Source organism: Musca domestica, unplaced genomic scaffold, assembly GCF_030504385.1.
Source record: "Musca domestica strain aabys unplaced genomic scaffold, Musca_domestica.polishedcontigs.V.1.1 4, whole genome shotgun sequence".
NCBI classification, from domain to species: domain Eukaryota; kingdom Metazoa; phylum Arthropoda; class Insecta; order Diptera; family Muscidae; genus Musca; species Musca domestica.
This window is the reverse complement of record NW_026712328.1, coordinates 22,350,944-22,374,662: the sequence shown is the minus strand read 5'-3', so window position 1 is coordinate 22,374,662 and position 23,719 is coordinate 22,350,944. Positions and strand designations below refer to the sequence as shown.

At 35.3% G+C, this 23,719-nt stretch overlaps 1 protein-coding gene and 1 long non-coding RNA gene across 2 annotated transcripts in view; both read left to right on the top strand.

Moving 5' to 3' along the window:
• The window catches only part of LOC101891812 (probable serine/threonine-protein kinase roco5), a 350,337-nt gene that overhangs the window by 149,459 nt on the left and 177,159 nt on the right, over positions 1–23,719 (top strand). The window lies entirely within an intron of this gene.
• The window catches only part of LOC131804235 (uncharacterized), a 33,791-nt gene continuing 23,877 nt past the window's right edge, over positions 13,806–23,719 (top strand). The window contains exons 1-2 of the long non-coding RNA XR_009342995.1: positions 13,806–13,996; positions 14,078–14,127. This is a non-coding gene — a long non-coding RNA (uncharacterized LOC131804235). The remainder of the gene's footprint in view (positions 13,997–14,077; positions 14,128–23,719) is intronic.

Sequence of the window (23,719 nt, the reverse complement as noted above, 5' to 3'; positions counted from 1 at the left end):
CGTTCATTCATTCATGGTGTCTCAACTCATTCAGGCAAGAACAAGAAGAAATCTTCTTTGGAGAGCTAAGCATGAGACAAATGCAATCCCATGCAGATTGTAATGTGTATTGGCCCGCGAAGTTCCAAGTTGTGGAAGCAATGTGGTGACACAGCAGCGGTGACATGAGTCTCCATGCAAACTATTTGCTGCGATATGATGGAAATAGCTTTGCTGCTGCTGATTTCAATCCCCAATAAAATAAAGTATGAGTAATTTACATTTTACCGACCCGACGGACAGAGGAGGGACAGCTAAACCACACAGCGCTTTACACATTAAATCACTTTAAATGTTTAATAATAATAAAAAAATGGCAGCTAAACAAAAAATTGCAGCAATTTTGAAAATTTACTTGGAATGATTACATCTGTAAGATATGTGAGTCCGGCAGTTATGGTTTGTCATATTTTTTTATCCCACCAATGTAGTTTCCCACCGACGACTAGCTGGGCGAGTTATACACTCATTCGTTCACTGCAATAACTGAGTCAACGCAATATTTTTGTTTTGCTTTTCGGTTTTGTTAGATTTGTCATATTTTGTGTTACAAACATCCATACGTTACGTGAGCAATAACGCTGGACAACACTAGTGTAGCATACTTGCAACAGCAACAACAACAACACCAACACCAGTCGATAAGACTGCACCTTATTTTGTGTCAATTATTTTGAATTTATTTTGTGTCACATGCACACACACACTCTCACAATTGCATATTCATACGCTCAACTCGTTCGGATTGTGATGGCACACAATCATTCAAACGTTACACCGAGATCAGCAGTAGCCTTTATTCTGTAAAACCAAAAAAAAATATTCAAATGCATATTTTTCCACATATTTACGCATTCAACTAAACTGTCAGCACTGAGATGTTGTTTATGTGAATTAGTTCTGGTAAAATTCCCTGGCACAGCAACAACAAACAGAAGCAGAAAAATACCTACAGATTGCGGTGAGAAATGTCCAACTGCAGTGGTCTTTCTCGGGAATTGCAATTAAAATTCAAAGAAATAGTAAGGGGCTTTTCTTTATACACAGATTCCCTGAAGGTATTTAAGAAAGAAATTCCTTTAAACATTAATAAATTTGTGAAAATCTTCCCTTAGATATTTGTAGTTAATAAAGTATTCTACAACCAACGTCAAATCATTGCCTATATTGGTCTTCGATTTCCATATACAGTACCCGCCAACATTCGGTATTTTGACAATTTTACCATCATTTTTTTTCACTGAATTGTTTAAAATTCGCTAATGAATAACAGGTCCCATTTTTGGTCCCCGTAAAACATTAAATAAAGACAAGATTTAAATTTTGATGTATTCTGAGATCTATAGTAGAATCCGATTTTGCGATTATTTTTGGAAAATAACGTTGTGCCACACAAAAAATAATTACGGGGAAAATTAATAAATAATTGAAGTAGAGCTAAAAATTAAGACATCTGTACCGGCGTTTTTAAAATTTGCATCGAAAAGTAAACAAAATAGGGGGCACAATTCCAACATTCTTTCACACATAAACATACGAGGAATAATTTGGTTGGAAATATAACCATCAAGCGAGCCAAGAAATATGATAAAAAATTTCCTTTAACTGGATCGTAGAAAATTTAAATATTCTACAATATTATTTGTAATAAAATTATACTATAGGTAAATTCTTCCTAATAAAATCATAACCCAGTCTGAACCGATTTCAATGTAATTTGAAAAAAATTATTTTACACCAAATCCCGTCACACCGTACATATTTCATTGAAATTGGAGGCACATACCATGTTTGATTCATTAAATCTCAGAATAAGGTACAATAGTTTTTATGCAAATTATATTCAACGTTTTTGTACTAAAAGTGAAAATCATGTCTATTCAGTCATATGGCTAAAGAGGGTACATATCATTTGATACGGCCAAAACGTGACTCATAGAAATAACGGTTTTAGACCCTAAGTGTATTTGGACCAAATCCGTTTCAGGACATTTGGAGTGGATCTATGGGTGTCCGTCCGTCGCTCCTGTCTGGCTGGCTGGTGCGTACGACGGGCAATATCGGTCCACTCTGAATTTTCATAGAAAATAATTTAACTTGTGGAACAAGAAGGGATCATCCAATTTTGTGCAAGCATTGGAAGTCTTGTTCTTGTTGTGAAGATGGAATATAACGCCCACTTTTTCTGGTACCTTCCCCATAAAGGACGAAAATGTAAATAACAAAGCTCTCAAAACAGAGAAATAAGCTACCTATTCTCTTTAAATTTCACACACCCCAATATTTTTACTAACGAAATATCTGGTGCGATGATGGGATGTAATGGTCTACTTCTTCTGGTACCTCCCCCTTAAAGTGTTTAAACTTTTAAATGACCAAATGTGAAATAAGCATCTGATTTTTTCCAAGTTCGCACATTCCAATATTTCTTTTAAATTTCGATTTCCTTTAAATTTTCCACATATCAATATTTTTATCAGTATAAGATTAAGTGGAATACCTCGGTCCGCTTTTCAAAACTTTCCTAAAGTTATCTTATATCTTATAAATATGAAGAAAGTAGTAGTAGCCCAAATCTGACACGTTGTTATATTTATATCAGACTTAGGTCAGGTACAAAATGGACAACATTGGTCCAATCTTTTTGAATTTTCCCCATAAAGGGTCAACAGTTAGAGCAATATTAACGTAAGACTGAGGTTATACTCTTGTCGGCAAAACTAACCGATGTTTTTTAACTTGTTTTACTGTTATTAAAAACGTATTCGATCCCAGTAATAATTTTCTTTAATACTTAATTCTTTAATTACTTTATTCTAGATCAAATTTCATTGTAAGTCTCTGAACAAGAGAAATTTGTGTACGTAATATGTACCATAAAACATCATACATTTTTTGTTAAAAAATCCTGTTTATATCTGATTAACTTAGCAATTTTTCACAATCTGCTGCAAATTTTCTTATAACTTCACTATACAAAAGCCAGTATGGGACGTGGAAAATGCAAATTTACACATCAAAACCTCTGGGTTCGTAGGCCGAATGTTGTTAAGGCCCGTATATATACTTTTGACCATATACAAATGGGGACCCCTATAGTTTGAGATAAATTTCACAATATTTAAGAGAGAACTTTGATAGAGATCTCAGAATCGTTGGTACAGAAAATGCGTCGTTTTGGCCCACTTTTTTAATAGTCCCCTTGTAAGGATCGATTTCAAGTGTTTTTTTTTACGGTTTGGCAATTGTATCTTTGATGTCGTCCTCCTGATGATTTATTGGAGACTTTTACACAAAATTACAAAAAGTACGGCTATAACCCTAAAATGTGTTTTTAGAATATATGGATTCCTCAATTTTTGTAGAATATTTTGACTTGCTACGATCCCGTTTAAAGGAATTAGGAGTTTTCAAAACAGGATCAAACACCACACCAATATTTTAAATTTAAATCCTTGAACGAGTCAGGAAAGTCGCCAGGCGGTACAATTTAAAAATATTACGACACTATATACACGGGTTCCGAGGAATTTTAATCCGAAAATTTCCAAAAGTTTGGAATAGGGGGAACTTACTGCTATATTTTCATTGCTTTTCGATATAAACTTTAAAAATTCCGTTACACGTGTCTTCTTTTTAGGCTTTTTATACTCTACACCACATAGTGGTAAGGGTATTATGACAAAGGCATGTGTTTGTATCGTGTGCGAGGAAGCGAGATAGACCCATAGATTACTTAGGATCTCCATAGAATCACTTTTCTATCATGAAATTTTCCCAAATCATTTGCTTGGCTCAAGGACGAACCCTATTGAAATTGGTGAGAATCGGTTTAAATTGAGATATTGCCCTCATATATACTTTAACCGATTTCGGCCGATATCAGTCCAAATGACCTGAATTTTGGCACATCCGACCGAATTCAATCTAGAATCAAAGTACATCATAATTGTTGAAAATCGGTTCAGATATAGCTAAAGCTCCCATATATATGTGTTTCATTCGTAATATGCACACAATAATGATATTTAGGAACAGACACAGTCCAGAAATAACTCTGCCAATTTTTTTTCAAAATCGGTTCAGGTTTGGATATATATCTTCAACCGATTTCGGGTAAATTGTGCACCAAATCTCCAATATCAGTCCAAATGGCCTGAATTTTGGCATATCCGACCGAATTCACTCCAGAAGCAAGTACATCCAGCTTTAGCTCCCATAAATATATTTTATCCGATTTGTGTCTTAAATTCCTCACATTTGTAATATGCAATGGTATTTGGTACCAGATATCTAATAGAGCTCGGAAATACCTTTGCCAAATTTTATCCAGATCGGCTAAGATTTGGATATAGCTCAGGTTTATTGTGCAAATAATGGCTAATATCATCCGAAATGTTGATAGGTGGTATGATGTACTTCCAACAAATTCTCTTCTTACGGGAGCTCTACTAGTGGTGTAGGATATCATATAGTCGCCTCCGCCCGACTTTTTGGTTTTCCTTACTGGTTTTACCTGTTTTTTTAAGTCCCGTACGTTCTTTAAATTAAATTTTCGGTTTTTACAATATTAAAATAAAAACTACAAGTCTAAGCGTTCCCTAAAAATGTTTGACTTTTTTATGACCTTTAAATACTTTTTGTTTATTTTTTTAATTCATTGTAAATTTTATTCCCAAATTACTTTTAAAATTCGACTATGAATATCCGATTTCAAATAAATTAGCACTAACAAAAATTTCATTGCCTCTATTTCTTCATAACCTCATACCATGGGCTTTTTTAAGGTTTAGTATTTCCCCTAGTCCTCTGTTTTGTCGTAGCTAATGCTTAGCGTTCAGTTTATTTCAGTTTTGTCATTGCGAAACTTTTCGGTTGTTCTTGGTATTTGGAAGCCATACAGCGAAAATAATTTTCCATTGAAAAAAAGCAGCACTACTTTGACATGATGTAATTGTTTTCTTGTTTTATTTGGCAACAGTATTTGAAACAGAAATGTCAACGAGAAATAAAAAAAAATGGAAACCGAAAACAGCCACAACAACGAATTTTCGAAAAGGGGAGCGTTTGCATGTTTGGTTTGTTCTGTTCCATTTCTGTCGCTCGGTTTTGTTAAATAAATAAATGAAAAATAACAAATAAAACTTTAAGTCGATATATGCCAGTGGTTTGCTGCTGTTATATTTCAAATAGTTTGGAATGCTAATGGGAACTTTTTTTCTAACTTTGACCCTATTTATTGATTTTCTATTTAGAATTGAAAAGAAAATGTTCTGGAGAATAAATATATTGATCGAAATACTCAATTGCTTTCGAGAAACAAAAAAAAAAAAAAATAATTCAAAATAAAAAAAACATTATTCATCATCTGATTAATATTTTCTATACGTTTAAATGTTGTTCTTGTAGAAAAAAATATATTCGAAAATATTTTCTATTGGAAAACAAGTAAAAAGCTGTAAGTTCGGCCGCGCCGAACTTTGAATACCCTCCACCATCTGGAACGAATTTGGCAATTCTCAAAAACAATAAAATCCGTTAAAAATTTCGTTAAAATCTTAAAAATACCGAATGTAGCTGTTATATTAGGGTCTATACGACGACATGGACCTGCATAGGTCATAAGCCATTACAATATTCAAATGAAACGAAACTTAAAACAAGTTAAAAAGTATCAGTCGGTATTGCCGCCAGAGATATACCCTCAGCCTATGTTCGATTATCTAAATATATTTTGACTAGTGTTAAGGTTATTCAAACGTTTGACCCTCTATGGAGCAGATCCCGAAGGAATGGGCCAATATTGCCCATTTCCTATCGGACCCAAAATATGATATAAATATTTCGACAGATGTTCCAAGTCTAAATGGAATCGGATGTTAATTTGGCGATTTATGAGCTTCATGGGTACTCAAAATTTCAATATTTTGTGGGGGAGGTACTCACAATTTCAATATTTTGTGGAGTGGACCGATATTGTCCATTTTCACACCTGTCCTAGCACTGACGCAAATATTAGGATTCGCAAAGACGGAGCAAATTCGGATTAGCCTTTCTCTTTCTGTGCAAAACAATTGTTTTTTTTTTTTTTTTTTTTTTTTTGAAAATTTCGACTTTTTGTGGGGGAGGTACCAGAAGGAGTGGGCCGATATTGTTCATCTTAACACAAGACCTTGGGTTAATATAAATATTGGGATGTGTGAAATTTGAAGACAGTCGGACTCTTACATAACATTTTATGAGAGTTGTAATTATTCAAAATTTTGACCATTTGTGGGGGAGGTACTTGATGGAGTGGACCGATATTGTCCATTTCCACACCTGCCCTAGCACTGACGCAAATATTAGGATTTGCAAAGTTGGAGGAAATTCGGATTATCCTTTCTCTTTCTGTGCAAAGAATATATTTTTTGAACATTTCGACCTTTTGTGGGGGAGGTACCAGAAGGAGTAGACCGATATTGCCCATCTCCGAACTCGATCTAAGTTTGACAAAAATATTACGTTGTAGCCAATTTGGACCAAATCGGATACTCCCTTCGAGAGTTATCGTGCGCACCAGCCAGACAGACAGACGGACGGACGGACATCGCTTGATCGACTCCAAATGTTCTGAAACGGATTTGGTCCAAAGAGACCTAGGGTCTAAAACCGTTATTTCGACTAGGCACGTTTTGGCCGTATCAAATGATATATACACTCTGTAGCCATATGGCTGAGGGTATAAAAAATAGGTGAATAATGTAGCTAAACTCATCAACATACCGAATATCGGGAGGAAGCTATATGGAAGCAATACAAAGACGAGGACCTGCACAGACAATTTTCCGTCTAAGGCTGTAGTATCCATTACGAACTTCAAATAACGAATTTGAAACATTTCCCGCGAATAATGTCGTTAAAATCATCAAAATACGGAGTACAGGGAGGTACCGTTATATGGGGGCTATACGAAGACGTGGACCTGCACAGACAATTTTCTGTCTTTGGCTGTAGTATCCATTTCGAACTTTAAATACCAGATTTGAAACAATTCCGATGAATATTGTCGCTTAAATCATCAAAATACCGAACATCTGGAGGTACCGTTATATGGGGCTATACGAAGACGTGAAAATACATGGTCCATTTTCAATACCAAAAGTCCTGCAGACATAATATACATTCGAGTAAAATTTTATCAATCTACTTCAATTCGTTCGGAAGCTAGAGTGTTTTCACAGACGGACTGACATCGACATAGAATTTTATGCTGATCAAGAATATTTACTTTGTGGGGTCTAAAATGTATATTTCATGGTGTTACAAACGGAATGACAAACCTAATATACCCTAAATACTATGGTGGAGGGTAAAAAAGCCCGATTTCAAATTCATTCAAATGGAATGCATAAAACAAATTTCACACGTATCCGCACCTAGGAAAATAAATTTTCTACTCTACCTAGGGTTTGCTGACATTCCTTTCTGAGTTTTCTTGGAAATCAGCATTAACAAGAAACAGCAAATAGCGTTCTGACATCTGACTGTCATTTGTTTATTATTTTGTCAGAGAGATGTGTCATCAGCAAATGACAATTTTGACAATCAAAAGTTGCTGTTGCCAAAAAGAACAATGCCAACGAAATTGAATGCAAATCCATTAACTAAAAAATTATTTTCATTTTAGCGCTAATTTGTGCTGCTGACAGTTTGCATCACGAACGACAGACAGACAGACATACAAACATAAATATATCATGCATATTGCATTCATATATCGTTGAGTAATAGACATGGATTTAGGCGGGAATTCCAATTTTCCGCTGCCAAATGTCTTAGCTAGCTAGCTAGAAAAAAAGAAAACAACGACAACAAAAAATGTGCATATAATCATCATTTTCACGCAACCACGTCTGCTACTGCAATGTCAGCAACATCAACGAATATCTATTGTAGCAGTCAGCAATTGTTGCCGGCTGTCTGTCGGCCTATTCGTGCCATTCGTTAGAACGATGATGGTTCAATTAACGGACTCGAACCCCTCTGCGTTACTGCACTTTAAGCGTGCAGAAATGATGACACTTTGGAATGCTGCTAAATGCATATTAAACTAAGTTTCTTGTCTCTTCTCCTGTCATTTGCTCTGCTGCCTGATTGCATTGCGTGACTTCGGAGTCTTAGCAATTTTCAAGGCTAAAATGTCATGTGCAATGTATCCCAAAACATTAAATGCTATCTGTGGTAGTCGTCGTCGGCCCCAACTGCAATGTCGAAGTGCCAAAAAAAAAATGTTGCAATTGCATTTGTACGAGGGGTATGTGGAGAATTTTGAGGTTTTGTGGGCTTTATTTTATAAAAGATTTTATAATCGGAAGATAATATTACTATGTGAAAAACTTGTCAAGCTCTTCTCGACTATGATCTTTGCTCTAACATAGCGTAGAATTTAAAATCTAAAATCTTATTGTTATAACAAAAAAAAAAAAAAAAAAAAAACAATTTAAAAGTATCAGTCGGTTTTCGGACTGATGTTTCGTACACATGTCCATGCTGCACATGAACAGCGACCCTAATATCAAATTTCAAGCTCTATCTGCTTCGCCCACTACCAAATTGTAAATCAAAATAGTACTATTAAGTATTATTGTACACTTGTATACCGATTTCTCAAAACCACCTCTTTATGGCAAACCTACCAATAGCAGGCACCGCAATACAAAATTCCATTTTCATCCGTTCACCCTAAATCTTTAGCTCTATCCGTTCACATATTTTTGAATATTTTAAAAAAGACTTCATAATCCGAAAATAAAATTACTATGTGATATACTTATTAGGCTCATCTCAATCTATGATCTATGCTCTAACATAGCAAACTTCATTAATTTAAAATCGAATATGTTATTGGTGCAAAAACAAGTTACGAAGGTGGTAATTTTTGGATATATTTTTCAGGCACAAAATAGAAGTTGACATTTTTAAACTAGATCTTATATTGACATAATTATTGAGATGTGCTAATCGGTCATTAATTACACAATTTTAAAATTATTTTTCTTTTTTTCAAAGTTATGAAAGAAGGTGTGAATAGATATATCCCATCTCTGCTCTAGATATAGTTCAGAAGTAAATATTGAAATTTGTGTAATTTTAAGTACCATTTAGTACTTTTTGTACAATTATGGTACACATTTCCAAACCCTCTTCTATATTTCAATTCCATATACCAACAGAGACCTCAATATCAAATTTGAGTATTCCAGCCCTATCGCTACACCAAATACGAAATTTAGTACCATTATGTACTTTTCCTACAAATATAGGGCGAATTTTCAAACAATTGCCAAATCTCAAACATAGATACCATTAGCAATATAAATACTAAATTTTAGAATTTTATCTCTATCCTTTCATCCAATACCAAATTGAGTTCTATCGTACATGTATGGTACACATTTTCGAAACCACTTCAGATTTCAAGCACTTCTTTCTGTTAACCCAATACAAAACCTTTTTTTTTTTTGTCACAAACCTACCCAAATATAAAATATAAAATTTTAGATTCATCCGTTTACTCGAAACCAAAGTGTTCCAAATTTTGTACCATTTAGTACCGTTCGCACATTTAGCACACATTTCCAAAACCAGCTGTATATATCAAACTTACTTTCAACCATTGATTCTCATAACAGATTTGATTCAAATTTTAGCTCGATTCGTTCATGTAATACCAAATGGTATAATTTTAGAAGTTTAGTATCCTGTATGAACTTTTCGTAACCTTAAAATTCGACTTTCCAAAAAACATCCATCCTGCACTCCATCCTTGGCTTGCATACAAAAATACTATATTTGATACCAGTTGGTATTATACAGGGCGAGATAAAAAAAACTACAACAAAGTCAAACGCCATAAGTTTTACATTTTTTTAATTTAATTGAGTGAAAGCAAAAAACGTCGGAAATAGCATCAAATTTTAGAATAAGTTTAGATTTGTTCGAATTGGTCATCTTTGGCACGAATTATGGTCTTCAAACGGCCAATGAAACCGTCAAACGCTGCCCGATGTCTCTCTGCGGTATTCTGGCCCATTCCCGGCAAAAGCGCTTGCTTGAGGTGATCTACACTTTGGTATTTTTTAGTGCCAACCTTGCTTTCCAAAATACTCCAGACACAATAGTTCAACGGATTGGTCGCCGGAGATTTTGGTGGTCATTGTGCGCTGTAAATGAAGCGAGGAATCTCATTTTGTAACTATTCTTGGGTGAAGCGTGCTGAGTGCGATGGTGCTAAGTTCTGTTGGAATGTCCAAGGTCGGAGGCCGAAATGTTTGCGTGTTCGGCATTTATTCAGATGCCACGGTCGATTAATACGAGCGGAGAACGATCATCGGCTGTTACGGCGGCCCACACCATCACCATAGCCGGCGCTTGAGCTCTTGTGCACATTTTCAGCTGACCTCTTTGGCAAGTAATGCGATCATTTTGTTTGTTTACAAACTACTGGACAACGAATGTTTTCTCATCTGAGAAAACCAAATTCGGCAGTTCACCACTTTCGGTCAAGCGAAACAACTCTTTAACTCTTTTGAGTCTATTCTCTTTCTGTTGCGGTGTAAGTTCTTGCACCTTTTTGAATTTCAATGGCTTTATCCCGATCTCATTTTTCAATATTTGCCGAATGGAATATTGCGATATGTTCAGCTCACGAGCCATTTTTCGGCCACTGCGGGTTTCTATCGAGTAGCCTCTTTACTTTTCGAACCATTTCTGCTGATGTTGCTGTTTTCTTCCGTCCACTTCCTTGACGTCGGGCTACGCTACCAGTATCACGGTAGCGAGCCATGGTACGAGACATAAAAGATTAATTCACATTTAAATGCTGGAGTGCTCCAACGATAGCCACTTGTGGTTTTCCAGCGAAATATAAAGAAATCACACTATCACGCTTGAATTCCATCACGAATAACTTTTTTCCTGGAAAATTCTCACCAAAATGCTTTTGTAAGCTTGTAAACAATATAATGAGCTGTCACTGGAATAATTTTAACAGCTGTCGGACGAGTGGCTTACAAATGTCATGCAATTTTTTCATCTAACCCTGTAGATGCTGTATTCGGTATTTTGATGATTTAACCACATTTTTCAATGGAATTTTCTGAAATTGCTCCACGATATCGGATATCTGCCTTTCGATATTCGGTATTTTGATGACTCGTTATGGGTACTTCAGCTTATGTCAAAAAAACTGCAGTTTTTTTTATCTAACCCTGTATATGCTATATTCGGTATTTTGATGATTTTAGCCCCATTTTTCAATGGAATTGTCTGAAATTATACACAAGGAGTTCTTTGTAAGTACTTTACCTCATGAAAGGGAATGGTCTATATTGGTCCACAATATCGGATATCTGCCTCCTGATATGTGATATTTTGATGATTTAAGCTCTAATGGGTACTGCTGCTTATGTCAAGAAAACTGCGCATAAAGATCCACGTCTTCGTATAGCCCCCATATATCGGCACCTCTTGATATTTGGTATTTTGATGATTTAAGCTCTAATGGGTACTACAACCTGTGACGGAAAATTTTCTATGTAGGTCCACGTCTTCATACAGCATATATAACAGCAACTGCCTCTAATCGGTATTTTGATGATATTAGCGACATTATTCACCGGAATTGTTTAAATTTCGTATTTAAGGTAGTAATGGCTACTGCAGCCGATTACAAAAAAAAAAAAAAAAAACTTAAACTAGAACCACGTCTTCGTATAGCCCCCACATTACTGTTTTCCCTTGAGCGGTATCTTTTTTTTGGAAATTTTTCAATTTCCTTAAAAATGTTAGAGGATATTAAAAGTTCGAACTTAGCTATTTGTTTACTTGTTACCTTTTATTTTGTTTGCTGATTAAGGGCCTTGAACTCACTATTTTCTCTCCATATTTTCTCTGTTTCTGAGTAAAGATACGAACCAACGGCCTTATGCTAGGAACACAATTGGAGCGAACGACGAATTTCGCCCTACGCGGCGACAACATACGCCGCGAAAAAATTCGTCGTTCGCTCCAATTGTGTTCCTAGCATTATGTTTTATTGTTGGTCGTAATCACTCTCTGGCGCTGTTCCTCATTACAAGGCATGAAAAAAGTATGTTGGTTTGCCTATTTTAGGTATTTTTTTAACTTACTTGTAATGCAAAGGGAATGTGATAGTCATTACTGGTAATGCGAAAGTAGGACATACGGCTTCCAAAATTTTTAGTGGGTAAGAGTGCATTAATGCATGTCGTACTCTGATACTAATCAGGATATCGCCTTGTAAAAATAAGGGGTAAGGAAGTTGTTTTGTAAGTAGTTACTGTAAGTATTACTTAATAAATTCATATTTTTAGAAAAGTGATTTTTTTGGTTTTTCATATGAAAAAATCTATCCTCCCTCGCTTTAAGGCCATTTTTCTTCAATGAATATTAATTTTTCCCCAACTGATCTTTGCTACGGGTCCTCCATGGTTTGTAACAAACGGTAATTGAATGAATGAATGAATCAGACTGTATATTTATTTGTAGTTGTTTTGGTTTGCGGGGGAGGAGTGAAGTGTGGGGTGTGTTTGACTGCACGAGTATATAGCATGTTTAATACATGTCATGCCAAATGCATTCCAAAAATCTTGTAGCTTTTTTTTGTTTCATTGTTATATTTACGCTAAGGGGTCAGTGAACTCTCGATGTGTAGTTTTATAGTTTTAGTTTGCCGGCTTTGTTGTAATATTGTATTTTTGGCGAAAAATTATTTTGTATCTGCAAATAAATATCTACAATCTGTATAAGTTGGGGGTATTTTACCTTTTGCCTTTCCTCTCCTTCCTTTGGTCATCCATAATTATGGGGTTGGTTGTTGTTAGTTGACTGGACTATGGATTTGTTTTGATTTCCAAATGAGGGTGGAAGTTAGTAAATAACTGAATGTGTGTTTGGGACTGAATGACAGACTGATGGTCGTTCGTTTGGTTGGGTTGGTTGGTCATGTCTCAATTCATTCACCATCATCATCGTCATCATCAACTGTACAAAATTGCAAATGAAAATAATCAAAAATCATTGTTATTGGTTGTCTTTGCTCTCTCCGAGAAATATTTACCCAAATCTAATCCCTGCCCTCCTCCCCAAACGCCCTGCAGTTTTACTTCAATTTCAATTTGTCTTCAGCAGCACATTTCTTTTCAAAATAATTTCTTTCTTCGACCAACTCTATCTTGATGTGGCCAAATAATGGACATGGGTTCAATGAACTCCTCTTTTGCTGCTGTTGCTGCTATTCGTAATTCTTTTCTATTTGCTTTTGTTTCTCTTTCAATTGGATTTCCAACAATGTAATCTGATAACATGTCATTCGCTGGCTGATGATGACTTGTGTAAACTTTAACTATTTCTGAAAAATAAATTTTGACAAATTGCAAATATTTTTTAAACGTCTATTTGACAGGAAGACGGCACAGTTGCTCTTTGGGCAATGGTATTTGTTATCTGTTTGTTTGTGCCCGTCTGTCTGCATGTCTTGCCTGGTGACTCTCACTTACTCTCTCTCTCTCTCTCTCTCTCTCTCTCTCAATCTGTTGGTCCGGTTATTTGTGAACTTCATTAGTGTTATTTTCCCATGTTGACATTTAAATGGATTTTTCTGCTACTCTGACAGACTAACTGACTGGCCGTTGTTTATGTTTGCATAGAACTGTTTTTTGACAGTTTTTAAAACTATTTTTCACATATACCACACACTCACACACGTACACACGTGTGTGTATGTACTAACATCTTTATCAGGCTGTCCAAACATTGCTAATTGTCAAGAGTGTCAAAAGTGGGATTTGTTGACATTGATCAAATATTTGCAATCCAGAAACAAGAAAAATACAGCTGTTTTCGAGATTTTTATGGAGTTAATTTTGGGGTAGTTTTCATCAGCTGTTATACCGTAAATGAACATAAAATATTTTTCTGCAAATATTTTGTTAACAAACATTAATCATTTCTCTTTTCTTTGTTCTATTTTTAGGTGAGTTAAACTTGAATCGGGTGGAAGCTACGAATTCCGTTTGTAATTAAGTAAGTCCATACTAAAATGGTTCACTGTTTCTTTTCTAAATTTTCTTCTGTTTCTAAATTGAAAAGTTGGGTTCTAAGTGTGTGTGTATGCCCTGTAAAACTTGGGAGCTGTGTGAGACGAATAACTCATTAAACGTAAACAAATTACTTTTGCATTTGCAGTATGTTGAAAATAACGGAGTATTCCTCACAAAAAAAAAAAAAAAAAAAAAAAAAAAAAAAAAAAAAAAAAACAGAGCACAAGAACTTTATTCTATTGTTACCAAGTAATAAATAAAGTCGGCACAGACTGTACACGTTCAACTTAAAATCCGAGAAGAGACTTGGCTTCGGCAAACGAAGAAAAACTTAATGAAAAACGAAGACCTAGCAAGAATTTAGTAGTCATTTTCACTTCATATTGCAGCATTACTAAGTAATGAGTAACGATAAGCACTTTCGATGGTCGTCGTTTGGAAGCAAAACAAAAAAAAACAGATGTACAGGGTGAAATAAAAAACTGCAACAAAGTCAAACGCCATAATTTGACCTCTGCGGGAAGTAAACACGACAATTTGGATTGTTTACAAACTGCTGGACAACGAATGTTTTCTCATCGGAGAAAACCAAATTCGGCAGTTCACCACTTTCGGCCAAGCGAATCAACTCTTTAGCTCTTTTGAGTCTAAATTCTTTCTGTTGCGGTGTAAGTTCTTGCACTTTTGGGAATTTCAACGGCTCATTTTTCAATATTTACTAAATGCTCACGAGGCATTTTACGGCCACTGCGACGCTGAAGTGCCCTAGCGATATCCACTTATGGTTTTCCAGCCAAATATAAAGAAATCACACTAACACGCTTGAATTCCATCACGAATAACTTTTTTCTGGAAAATTCTCACGAAAATACTTTTGTACGCTTGTAAACAATATAATTGCGAAAATTATTTCGGGTTTTATGAGCTTGTGGTGTTGTATCAGAAGGAGAGGGCTCCAGGTTTTTTATACCATATTTTGTTTTGGTCGAAATATTGAGATGTGGTAAAGTTTAAGATACTAGGACTTTTATTTCACATTTTACATCGAAATCGTCACAGGATTTTGGGATAATAAATATTTTGGGTTGACGGCTGTGAAATGAAGTGAAATTTTTGGTTGATCGACGAGGGATCGTATATCGGGTATTCGATATTAATATATATTGGATGTAGGTGATTTTTAGGTAAATGGTAACTCTCAGTGTCACTGTAGGATTTGTTGTTCGGTGTTTCGGATATCGATTGATTCTCGAAAAATCTGATGTTGAGAGTTGGAGTTTTGAAGACTATTTGTCGAAGATCTGGAACAATAAGTATTAATGTTCGGATTGTAAATAATTAGGGACTCGTCATGTACTAGATTATAACATACAAATAGTATCTTACTGCCACTGTACAACATGAACATTGGCGCGAGATTGATGTGGAAAAGATGTTCGCCAATCTCATATAGATTTTTTTCCGATAAAAAACAACCCTCGTAGAAAAGACTTTTGGAACATTTTCCGAAGGACCTTTGATTCTAACTCCTAGAGTAAAAATCGATCCAATGGTATATTCCAAACGCCCTGAAAGATTACTCGGCAAAAGTAGAAACTGCTCAATTTCGAACAAAAACAAGCAAAACCTACTCGGCCTTTTTTACTTTGGGGAGTATTACTGCTGAAATTTGTGCGAGTTTGTCGCTCTACTCGAATTTGAAACTAATGCCCACAAAATGTTAACCCAAAGATTGCTCCAAAGTCCTCTGATACAGATGAGACCAGAAGGTTTGGTAGAACATTGAACCAAAGCTCTAGTAGAATATTTATCCAAAGGTCCATTGGAGTATTGACTCAATGATATAATAGAACATTGCCCCAAGGTCTAGTGAAATGTTTAACGCAAGGCGTTGTGCAACACCAATTTATAGGTCTAAGGAATTTACCCACAAATGTCTGAGGAATGATAAAAAGTCAAAGGTTAAGCATACATTGAATCGTAGTTCCATATTGATCCGAGAGATTAGAATATTTATCCGGAGTCCGGAATATTGCCTAAAAGACCTGGGGGAACTTTTACCAGCACAAATTAGCAATGCAAAGGAACCGCGGCAGCAGACGAAACGCAGCGAACGATTTAAATATTTTTTACTTGTGAGTTAGGTTTGATAACATCCGATGGTCCTCTCCGCTCGTATTAATCGACCGTGACGTCAGAATAAATGCCGAATATAACGCATTATTTAAGATAAAATAAATTTGCAATGCAACAAAGTATCTATCGTTTTTGCATTTCATAGCTCCACACGGAACATATTAAAATTATAAAATTAAATTCAAAATAATTTTTTTTTTATTCTGGAGGGTGTATTAAACCATTGGGCACGCAAACATTTTGGCCGCAGACCTTGGACATTCCAACAGGACTCAGCACCATCGCACTCAACACGTGCCACCCAACAATGGTTACAAAGAGGCTCCTCGCTCGCAATTCCAGCGCACAATGGCCACCAAATCTCCGGATACTAATCCGTTGGACTATTGTGTCTGGAGTATTTTGGAAAGCAAGGTTGGCACTTAAAAATACCAAGGTGTCGATCTCCTCAAACAAGCGCTTCGCCGGGAATGGGCCAAAATACCGCAGAACAATGATCGGGAAGCATGTGGCGGTTTCGTTGGCCGTTTGAAAAAATCTAAAATCTCATTGGCCAATTCGAATAAATCTAAACGTATTCTAAAATTCGATGCCATTTCCGACATCTTTTGCTCTCATTCAATAAAATTTAAAATAAAATGTAAAAGTTATGGCTTTAGACTTTGTTTCAGTTTTTATATCTCATCCGGTACTACGTTAGTTTGTTCGACGTAAGCTCTATATGCGACATCGGGCGTTTCTAGATGTTTACTTTATTGTCCATCTCTCCACAGTATTTTTGTGCCAATCAATATTGCATTCAATTCAATGCAAAAATAACGAAAAAATATTAATCATAAATAATAGTTTCCAATTTTTCTTTAAGATCCTATATAATTTAATATTGCCATTAAAAAGATTATTAATAATTGTCTAATTAATACTCTTGAAATGAGATGTGAACACATGATAGGTAATTGTCAGAATAAATTGATATGAGCATTGCGAACCATATTCATCATTTGGACCATATTCATCTTTATATCGCTCTCAAGTTTAGTAAAAAGATAAACAAAAACAAGTTGATTACTTTTTTATTTCAAATAATTGAGTTTGCTAAAAATACTTCAATGAGGAGCGCAACAATCACGAAATATCACGAATAACAACAGCAAAATCATAACGTTCCTGAAAAACGAGTAACAAAAACAATAACTAATTTCGAAAAGTTCTAATAATATTCTCACGCATATCACTTCTCCAAAAAAAGAAAAAAAAAAAAACAATATTAAAAGTGTTTAAAGCTTAACAAAGAACACCTGTTGTTGAGACAACAACAAATGGAAGCAGACAATGTCTTGGTCGTTCGTTTCATTGCGAGAGGCAGTGGATGATGATGGTGGGTAGGGAGACAGGGAGTACCATCTAACAGTAAAACACATTAAGAACTGTAATATGGTGGAAGTAAATGCTAGAGTAGCAGAAAAGCGTGAGTTCTTTTAAAGTGATATGAGCTATATGTCGTAAGAAAAAAAAAAGAACTATATATCCGTTGAGGCAGTTAATAACCTCGTATAACAGAAATTTTGGAAAATTATTATTTACTAATTATATTCACGATTCTATAATATTTTGTTAAAATTTTTTTGCCTACTGACAATCCAACAAATACTGTGCCAGTAATTTGACAGAAGATCTAACTAAAATTAATCAGTAAAATATTATGTACTATAAAAAGGGATCCAATGTTCCATAGGAGTTCCAATGTTAACATAATGTCCCCTATGTATTAAAAATCTGGTGGTGTCTTTGTTACGTTTTTATCTAAAATCGGTCTGATATAACCTTTTAGGCTTAAATTTGATTCGATTTGATATATCCAGCGTGTTTTTTTAATAATATACAGGGTGAAATAAAAAAAAACTGCAATAAAGTCAAGTGCCATAATTTGTACATTCTTTTTTTACATTTTATTGAACGATGAAAAATGTCGAAATAGCATCAAATTTTAAAATAAGTTTAGATTTGTTCGAATTGATCACCTTTGGCACGAATTATGGCCTTCAAACGGCCAATTCGGCCACGCTGCCCGAATGCGCTTGCTTGAGGTGACCAACACCTTGGAAAGGAGGGTATATTAACTTTGTCATTCCGTTTGTAACATCCTTAAATGTTCGTCTTAGACCCCATAAAGTATATATATTCATAATCAGCATAAAGTTCTTAGTCGATTTAACGATGTCCGTCTGTCTGTCTGTATATCTGTCCGTCTGTCTGTTGTAATCACGATACAGCCCACATATTTGTGGGTCATAATGGGTCCTAGTTCGTGTGGCGAAACATTGTAATTATAGGTCCTCGTTTTGGTGTAGCCCCCATATAACGTTACCACCCGATATTCGGCATTTTAATGGTTTTTGCCACATTTCTTCTAATGTTTCTTTTACCCTAAGGTGGAGGGTATTAAAAGTTTGGCCCGGCTGAACTTAATGTTTTTTTACTTGTTTAGTGCCAACCTTGCTTTCCCAAATACTCCACTGGAAATGAAGCGAGAAACCTCATTTTGTAACCATTCTTGCGATGGTGCTGAGAAAAACGTGCCCAAGGTTTTAATACACCCTCCAGAATATTTTCGCGATAATATGCGGCATAGAGCAACCATCGGCTGTTATGGCGGCCCACACCATCACCATGGCCGGAGTTCTGGTGGCCAACCGAAGGCGCACATTCTCAGCTGACCTCTTTGGCAAGTAAACATGATCATTTTGTTTGTTTACAAACTGCTGGACAACGAATGTTTCCTGATCGGAGAAAACCAAATTCGTCAGTTCACCACTTTCGCCAAGCGAAGCAACTCTTTAGCTCTTTTGAGTCTATTTTCTATCTATTGCGGTGTAAGTTCCTGAACTTTGCGATATGTTCAGCTCACGAGCCATTTTTTCCGCCACTGCGACGCGGGTTTCGATCAAGTCGCTTCTTTACTTTTCGAACCACTTATGCTGATGTTGCTGATTTCTTCCGTCCACTTCCTTGACGTCACGGTTACGAGCGATGGTACGAGACACAAACGATTTATTCACATTTAAATGCTGGAGTGCTCTAACGATAGCCACTTGTGGTTTTTTCAGCCAAATATAAAGAAATCACACTATCTTGATCACACTCGCTTGAATTCCATCCCGAATAACTTTTTTTCTGGAAAATTCTCACCGAAATGCTTTTGTACGCTTGTAAGCAATATAATAAAATAATATTATATACAAAATAATTTTAACAGTTGTCCGACGAGTGGCTTAGAAATAACAGCAGTCTGAAATTGTTTGCAGTTTTTTCATTTCACCCTGTAGTTTTTATGAAAAGTACATTCAGAACTTTGGTATAAAAAATGAAAATTATATATTTACTTGTTCACTGTAAATTTAACACGTATCCAAAATCTAATTAAAAATCCGCCATTGCACTTCATTTTTCTGGAGAAGTGTCTGAGTAAGAATTATTCTAGATCAAATTTCATTGCGAGTCTCTAAAGAAAGGATATTTATGTATTCGATATGTACCATGGAAGAGTATCATTAATTTTTTTTTAACAACAAACTTGGTTTATTATTGGTTGTACATTTTATTATAACTTCACGGATTAATAGCAACTCTGGGTTGTGAAAAGTGATCAAATGTTTTGATTCTTTTGTAGATCAAATAAGAAAAATATAATTTTGTAAAATATGTTTATTTACCACGGTCTCATTTTAAGGGAATTTTAAACCTATTTAGAATCAAGTAAAAAAGCTTTGGAACGAATTTGGCAATTTTCAAGAAAATATTACCATCATTCTCCGCAAATAAACAAACCCTGTTTTAATAAAACAACAATAATGGGATTAAGCCTTAAAATGTTGTAACAACAAAATAAAGTCCGTTACAATTTTTGTTAAAATCTTAGAAATACGGAATGTAGCCGTTATGTTAGGATCTATACGACGACGTGGACCTACATCAGCAACTTTTGTAATAAGCCATTAGAATACTCAAAGGCGAAACTTGAAAAAAACCCGGCGAATAATGTAGCTAAAATCATCAAATACTGATGGGGGCTATACCAAAACGTGAACCTGTACAGACGATTTTCTGTCATAGGCTGTAGTATCCATTACGAACTTCAAATAGCAAATTTGAAACAGTTCCGGTGAATAATGTCGCTAAAATCATCAAAATACTGAATATCGGAAGGTGCCGTTATATGGGGGCTATACGAAGAGGTGGACCCGTACACACAATTTTCTGTCATAGGCTGTAATATCCATTACGAATCTGAAATACCAAATTTGAAACATTTCCGGTGAATAATGTTCCTTAAATCACCAAAATACCAAATATCGGGAGGTACCAATATATGGGGGCTATACGGAAACGTGGGTCCACGTGGCCCATTTTCAATACCAAAAGTCCTGCAGACATAATATTCATTTGAGTAAGTGGTTTCCCCATACGGACGGACTAAATCGTCATAGAATTTTATGCTGATCATAAATTTGTATATTTTGTGGGGTGTAAAATGTATATTTCGAGGTGTTACAAACGAAATGACCTTCATACTATGGTGGAGGGTATAAAAAGGCCCAAAAAGACATTTTTATTGCAGCCAAAATAATAATATTGCCGAAGACACTATATACCTATTATTAGATGATTCTAAGGAATCTTAATTCGAAATTGTCAAGAAAATGTGGAAGAGCCGCCCTATTTTTTTAAAACGCTGATGCACGTGGGTTCTATTTTTAGCTCTGCTTTCGTAATCTGCTAATTATTCTCTGTAATTATTGACAAAAATAAATTTTATCGCAAATTTCAATTATTAGTTTCAAAGTCATTGTCAAACTTTTTAATCGAATGGGCCCGAAATTTTGTATTTCAGGTTCTAAATAGGTACAACGGTATGGGTTTTTGGCGTTACGCTCATCCAATAATAATTTTCAACCGATTTGTTGTTGTGGCCTGGCCGAACACAACTGTTTCTTCTTCATTGTTCCTATTGTTGTTTTGTAACTACTTGAACAACCGTTAATTTAATTCCATTTAATCAAGTTTATAAAAATTCCATTAACTGGGCTAAGTAAATAACAAACGGCGGCGGCAGCAGATATCATCTGCGAAGTAAACACATTTTTTTGCAGCATCAATTCAATGTCTTTCATATGTCATTCATAATGTGAAGTGGATGATGATGATGATGATGTCCATGGTGAAGATGGGAATGATGATGACGAGGCTGCCGATGACAATGACAATAACATTGATTAATCTGTAATGTGGCTGGTAGTTATAGGCCAATTGCTAAAAACCTATTGGACTTTTACCAATACTGTTAATATACATTTTTTTATTTTACAATTAAACATGTTGGAGATTTCTTATTTTATTTTATACTCAAGCTCCCACATTTTTTTTATTTATTGGTCTCTTGGAATTATTATTTCATTGTTTTCATGTGAAGTATAATTTTTTTTTTATTTCGAATTTTTGTTACGGTTTATTTGTTACCGTATTGTCTCAAGGCATTTCCGTGACTTTAATGTTATTATTATTTTGTTTTTGGTTTCCACGCTTAGTTTTCATGCTGGGTTGCTTCTTTTTTTTGCGCAACAGTTTGCGGCTGAATGAATATAATTTGTTGTTTTTATTTATTTTTGAGGCCTCTGTAACCACCAAAAACTAGTAAAATTCCAAAAGTGTTTTATTTGTTATTATTGGGACTTATTAAGTTATATTGTTGCCAATTTTTGATATCTGATAATGTTTTTTTTTGGCTGGTATTCATATTTGCCACTGGGCGCCAAAAAAAAGTATTTATTTTTTTAATAAATATTCAAGCCTACATTTTGAATTCGTCATTCGAAAAGTACTTGAAAACTTAATTGAGTTGTATGAAATGCGATTCACTCAAGGAGGCCATCATTTCAATGAACAATTCAAAATGACTGTTGAAAATAAAAAGCGTGTCAAATAAACATTATAATAAGTGATAAGTTTAGGTGAGTTGAACACGTTATACCCTCCAGCTGTTACTGCTGGAGAAGTCAATTCTTTAAGAAACTGCGTAAAATTCTGACGTATTGTAAATCCCAGGTACTTAATCAGATATGCGAAAAAAGTCATTTCGGAAGAGAATGCAACAGACAGTTCATAAAATTGGCCACATACAATTGTTGGGGTGTGCTAACTATATCGGTGGGATGAGCTATACATAACAGGTAAAAAAGCAGTAAGTACGGCCGGGCCGAACTTTGAATACCCTTCATCATTTGGAACAAATTAGGAAATTTTCAAATAAAATAAAATAAAATCCGTTATCTTAAATCTTAAAAAGTACCGAATATCGGAAGGTGCCGGTATATGGGGGAATATACGATATTGTGGACCTATATAGACTATGTCTGGAGGTAAAATACTCACAAAGAACTCATTGTGTACAATTCCGCTGAAAATGTGGCTAAAATCATCAAAATACCGAATATCGGGAGACACCGTTATATGGGGGCTATACGATATCGTGGACCTATATAGATAATTGTATTCAAAGAAATAAAGTACTCACAAGGAACTCTTTGTGTGGATTTACAAACAATTCCATTGGAAATATGGTTAAATTATCAACAACCGAATACCGTTGCATAGGGGATATACGATATGGTGGACCGATATAGCCCATCTTCGAACTTGATCTGCCGGCAGACAAAAGACAAATCTGTGCCAAATTTTAGCTTCCTATCTTAATTCGTTTTGACTGTAGCGTGATTACAACAGACGGACGGACGGATAGAGGTAAGTTATTATTTTTATGAGTTACAATCGGAATAACGAACTTTTTATACCCTCCACACTATGTGTGGTGGAGGGTATAAAATTTCTCTAAGGTACTGCCAAAGTATAGAGTGTAAATTCCCACTTTTAGAAGCCAATAACAGCCTTATACTTGCGACTTACTCAACTTTTGGCTAACCGGCAAAATTGATTAAACAGAATTTTGTAGTCCTGATTAAGTGCTGCCCCATATCACAAATAAAATTTTTCGTTTTTCGCCCCTTTGTTTTCTATGCGATATATGATTTTTCGAAAAATTTCTCCGTCTGTGGAGGAGGCGCCAGATAGAGAATACCGATCTTCCAATCTTCACATTTGAATGTAATGTTGGCAGAAAAACTCGGATGCTTAATCGTTGGATAACGTCGAATTTATGAAGGTGCCAAAAGGAGGGCCGATGATGCCTATTTTTATAGAAGATTTAAGCCTGCTAAGAATATTACAAGCCGATGTTTGAAGCATTTTGGATACTTCTGTCGCCTTCCATGAAAGGTATATTTTTTTAAGTTTTGACAATTTTTTTGGGAAGGTACAAAACGATTGTTTCGATATTGCCAATCTTAGAATTCCGTAATTTTCCCCCTCCATTTTGACGGCAACTC